The 5,875-nt window shown below is 49.9% G+C and overlaps 1 long non-coding RNA gene across 1 annotated transcript; it reads right to left on the minus strand.

The window, feature by feature from the left end:
* Positions 1-1,334: 1,334 nt before the first annotated feature.
* Positions 1,335-5,224, minus strand: LOC122382395. Its single transcript, XR_006256676.1, has 3 exons — positions 4,997-5,224; positions 3,796-3,941; positions 1,335-3,237 (listed from the first exon to the last, which is right to left on the minus strand). It is a non-coding gene; the product is annotated as an uncharacterized LOC122382395 (long non-coding RNA).
* Positions 5,225-5,875: the final 651 nt, after the last annotated feature.

Below are 5,875 nucleotides of genomic sequence, written 5' to 3' on the forward strand. Positions count from 1 at the left end.
CCGCGCGACTGTGAGGAAGACAGCATGCGACAGTCGGGGAACGGTGAAGGCGACAGCTTTGTGTGCAGGCGTACTGCGCAGTCTGGCAAAAATCCCCCCTCAGAAATTATCATGACCCTTTCCCAAACTCCGTTTCTCTCCCGAATTCATGCTAAAATTAACTGCTGATTCAAGTAATATCTTGACAATTTTCAAAATTTCACAATAACTGATAAAAGAGGCACAATGGTGTGCATTTGCCCATTTACCTACGATGATCCCGAATAAGACCATTTACTTCAGTACTAACTTCTTTTGACCTCATTCACGGGGAAGCCGCTTCCATGGATGAAAACGGAACTGATAACAACTCCACTCATGCACGAAAACCCCTCTAAAGATAATCCCACTGTCACGTTTTGTCGTGCTATCAGATAGTTTGCAGCGCCCTGCAATGGAAAAAGTGTGCGCCGGTCACAGAGGACGTATGGCAGGACTGGACACGTCTGGAGTTCAGCCAGAGCTGCCGGAAAAGGCTGTCGGATGCCCGGGCTGACCGCTGGCGACGGTCCTTTTCCTCCCCTCACTCTCCCCTCCCTCCCCCTACATCAGACAAGTGGCCAGCGCACGGTGGGTCGCGCAGACGCGATGATGAATTATTCATGACCAAACTGAGTCGGTGCGCGCCCTCGTATGAGTCATTGGCTAATTTACTACGCCGTAGAGAAAAAAGAAGTAGGTGAAGAAACGGCACGAAGACTGGCGCGTAGGTACATCATTTTCCACAAAAATCGCACTTCATCAGCCTTAGGGCACCGGAGTCGTGACGGGAAGCAGAGGTATACTACTGGCCCGGTGTATGCAAAGGTCTCTTCAGCGTGACGTAATGACTGGTTTAATAACCAGTCCTGACACAAGCCTGACATTATTACCGCACCACGTGGTGAATAACCACAGCGTGCTTACTCATTTTACTTGGCAAATTGTGCAACTGTGTAACGTTACGTACAGGCCTACATTTTTTGTTCGCTGTTATGGATCCTAGAAATTGTTACAGACGATGTAGATGCTCAGATTATATGCCTTTTCAATTTTTAAAGCCTCAAGACGCGTCTATCGATTCAAAACATGTATCCTCGTCATGAAGTTGCATTCATAATTTGACATTTCTCTACCAGCGAGAAAGAGCCCTAAATGCGTTGCATCTGCGCGATGCCTAGTGGGTAGCATCAGCACTCAGCAATATCTTGTATAGCACATGAAATTGTGTTCATAACTTTCACCAACTTCAGCAAACGTAGTACCAAAGCTCTCTTTCCTTGCTAACTGCGATTTTCATGCTCTATAAACTAAGATAGTGGTTGGGTTTTATATTTTATTGGTCTAAAACTACAAATCGGCAGTCACACGAAGTACTTATATTACATCTATTTACAGATGAGGTCATAGGGCACAATTGAAAGACAATGGGCAATGCAGTCGGAACAGCCACACATGTTCTGAAAGACACCGTATATCACAACGCAAAACATCACTCTTGGGAGAAAGACTTGGCATCACGTTTTACCGGAATGTTCCGAATGAAAGACGCGCACAATTCAATCCTAAACTACGGTCAACATGGGGGTTAAATGCAGGTTGGTTGGAGCGCCACATCAACTACCACTTTGACTTAACATTCCGAGCCTTTTGGCAAAGGGCCAACCGTCAATTGAGATCAGTACGAAAGCCGCGTGTAGCATCCCCGGACACCACAATCCAATGACAGCTCGTCCAGTTGCAAATTCAAGAGCACCCACATTGTGGCATCTAAAACCAAGGCACTAGAAACTCTTCTACCGGTTATTCTTATCACTAAAGCTACTTACACAAGCTGTACTGTTAGTTATTAATTTTACGCTGAGTTTTAATCAAACTAAGCACCACAAAAACTTATAATGCTATTGAGCGGTACCTAATAATACTATGCTATGAACGCGAAGCAATGAAACACCGTACGTTTTACAACTAAAGTGCTTGGTTACAAGAGAGCACAAATTATCGACTTACAAGTTATGGCAGTTACCTATAGAGCAGTGGCTGAGCATGTTAGTAAGGACATACTACGCAAAACATGATTATCCAGTACGTCACTTCAAGCACGAATGAAAGACTTATAGCCATCGCCATAGTACTGAAAGACTGTCTTATGCTAAACGAATGTCAAAGACAACTGAAAGACTATCTTAACACAGCACAGATGATGAAAGCATTACGAAAAGATCGCTCTAACTAACGCTAATTTCGGAACATTTCTAGTAGACTGAACTAAGCTATAACAGCAAAACGTTTTGCAACGCTAAAATTTTTTCCAACACTGTTAACTACTTCGTGAAAGACTTAACTCCTATTGACTATGAAAGACTTGCCTATGAGGACTTCTGCCCTCCCTGAAAGACTTCATGAGACCGTTGGGACTGCGGATGCAGAACCACTTTGAGCATCACTAAGGTTACTTACTAGGCCTTAAGTATGACTACAAACTATACCTTTCTCAAGTTAAGCTTTTATGAGATCAATGACCGAAGTCCCTCAACTACCCATTGCTATCCAACGCGGTGAGATCACTAAACCACAATCGAACTAAGCCTATGAGATCATTTGACAGTGCATAACTAACAAGACAGTACGCAACGCCTCTATGTACCTAATAAACAGAAGAAAAGGGGGTGACTTAATGTCCCAAAAAAGAACAGCTATAAGGAAACGCTAACTTAAGACCCACTAAATTACAAACTACAAGCTAAAGACGAAAGGCGTTACATCATATCACAGCCATTGAGATCTATGGTCATATGACCATAAGGCAGTATCAAACTTACCACTATCACAGCCCTAGTCCCAATTCCCTCGTACCCCAACCCACCCTAACCCAATCATTCCCCATAGCTACACACTGGAACAATTAATGATGACACAGTACGGGACCACACCCATTCATATCACAGCCAGTATCACATGGCACAGAATGAGATCAGATTAGCTAGCTGAAGATGATGATGAAGCCTCCTGTCTGTTGACTGGACCCTGTAAGAGACTCAGCGCCCTGAAGAGCCGCCAGCAGAACAGTGACGCCCCAACCAGCGTCACGGCCGCTTTCGTCACGGACTCTGTCACGACCTCCGTCACGGACACCGTCACGGGCGCCGTCACGGGCGCCGTCACGGCCTTCGTCACGTTGCAGGCCCGCCGCCGCAGTCTCTCAAGTAGCTCCGCCGTCTGTGAGGAGACATAAGGTTCGATTAGACCCGGATCTGACAGCACACCACGACAGCACGGGTTCCGGGAAACCCCAGGCGAGCCCAGAGTGTTTCGGGACATCCGTGTACAACGCTCACGGAATACACGGACAAGGGGCCGCGACGTGAGTTCGCAAAAATGCCTGAGGGGCCACTTGTCCTGTTTGTATCCCATGAGCAGGATTGGGGATGGACAACCCGAGTCTGAAAGGAACTCGCTAACCACAGGAAGGGAGCTCGCACATACAAGTAGAGAAGTCGGCCGCAGACTGCCTATCGCGATTCTACGCCGCCATAGAAGGAAGTTACAACCGCTATCACATCCGGAATTCATCGTAGTACGCTACGGAGCGAGACGAGCGTCGAGCACGTGTCAGCATGTGTAGCCATAACAGAGGAAGGCAAACACTAGCAGTTACATCATGGTTTGTAACACTATGGGACCAGGAACTGAGGGTCATGATGCAACCAGGCGAGCAGGGCAAGCACAACGCTGACATCAGCGTACAAAAATAGCTCCCGTGGCGTGACAACTCACCGGGTTCTGAGAAGCTTGCCTCGTCGCCGTCAGCGGCGGCCCGCGGGGAAGTCGGACGGGGCCCGCTGGTTCTCCAGAGGTCGTGACCTCGTCGCGTGCAGGGTCACAGAGGTCACCAGGGTCACCGGTCACCGGTTGGTGAGGCTCTGCCGGGGAAGAGGTCATCGACCTTAGAGTGGCCACTCTTCTTCCCTCTCCCTACCCCTCAGCCCTTTCCCCAGCCGAGCATACGGCGCGCGGCGCCGGCAAACGTCACACACGGACCCCAAACACACAACAGGTTTGCCGGCAACAGCTGACGGCCGTGACGTCACGAGATACGGCCAATCGATGGCCTTGAACTCCTGTTGCCGCCCGGCGCCGGCGCCGGAGTTGTGGGGTTCATGATAAGTGGGCGCCGGCACGCGACCCACATATTCCGCCCGACCGGTGCCCGTGAAAGCGTGCACTGACATGCGGCGTGTGCAAGACATCACAATGTGACGGATATCGGGCAGACAGACGGCGGGGACCCGGGACAAAGTGGAGTCAGGTCAGTGTTTATAAAGTGATGTGGGGAGAGGGGCGGGAAGTGGGAGAGAGTAGAGGGTTAGTTCACGGTTGTAACCGTTCACGTAAATATGGATGAGTTTACTAGAGTTGATTCAACAGGTGATGCTTAGGGGATATGTTCTTCAACAAAGATAAATATGCATGTGACGTATTATATTTACTTCGAACTTCGAATCAATAATGATAAAGCAGAGATACTGACTACGTTTATCAATATCATGCTACTCCGGCTACTACGGAGAGAATTGCCTATGACTACGGCAACCTTCAGAGTGCTGAAACCGGTTTTTTGGTGCAGCTAATTTTGGATCCGGTTCCGTCGGGAGCATCACGTTGAAACATGCTCGAGGACACGCTGTGATGGGTTGGTGATAGATGGGGATGGATGGCTTTACTTTTGGTGCCGCGGGAATGACATGGAAGCATAGGATTTACAGCAACATTGATTTTTACCTTTGCTACGAGAGCGGGTCATCGCACGAAATAAAAACTAAATAAAAGTTTTACATTATACGAAGGAAAAATCACATGATTGTCATTGAACCGTGATGTGTAACGTAACCTTACAAATCATTACAAGAAGCATGGCAAAACAGGAACGACAAAGCCGATGGATTGACCCATCCGACCCTTTCGCAGTGACACTTACCTCATCTCGTTTTCAGCTGGGATGCGTCGGACAAGCCACATGACTCCGCCACCACTGCTGTCCTCCTCCCTCCGCCGCTCTGTGAGCCTCCTCTTCCCACGGAGAGAGGGACTCCGCGGCCCGCAGGAGTCCCCCTCCCGCCGCCATCCCTCTCCCTCCCGGGTGCGGTGCGACCTCCCTCCTCCAGCGCTGCGTGCGAAGTGCGCCCTCACGGCTCCCAAGCGGCACGAGCCCCAGCACGCGTCCCGCCGGCCACGCCCCATGACATCATACGGACCAATCAGCGGCCGGCTGGCGGCGCGGCGACCAATGAGCGCGCGGCGCCGCCGGCGGTGGCGAGATGGATCACGGCGTCACGTTGGCTCCGATCACGGCCACGGCAATAAGGGCGAATTGCCGCTGGATGTGCGTGGGATTAGCGACCTAGTGTGGAGGGGTAAACAGGGCTGACGGGTGATGACCCACACACCTGGTCTGAGGCCCCTCGCGACAAGAGGGGTGGAGGCTGGGGGGAGGGGGGGGGGCTGACTCATGATGCACGCAGTGTCAGGTCGGTGACGGGTCCGATGGAGAGTGTCATCTGTCACACAGGACTGCCACCTGTCACACGCTCGTGCTGCCGGGTTTGGGAATTGGGACCCACTCAGTGGAACTAAAGGGAGTGCGAGAGAGAGAGAGAGAGAGAGAGAGAGAGAGAGAGAGAGAGAGAGAGAGAGAGAGAGAGAGAGAGAGAGAGAGAGAGAGAGAGAGAGAGAAAGGAACAGCGTCTTAGATATAAATTACAACTCTTTAGTCGTATGATTACATTGTTAGCAGTCATATCATTTTAACGATTGAGGAGAAACACGAAACATCGCGAGCCAAGACTTATACTTACAA

Source organism: Amphibalanus amphitrite, unplaced genomic scaffold, assembly GCF_019059575.1.
Source record: "Amphibalanus amphitrite isolate SeventyFive unplaced genomic scaffold, NRLGWU_Aamphi_draft 000138F_arrow, whole genome shotgun sequence".
NCBI classification, from domain to species: Eukaryota; Metazoa; Arthropoda; class Thecostraca; order Balanomorpha; family Balanidae; genus Amphibalanus; species Amphibalanus amphitrite.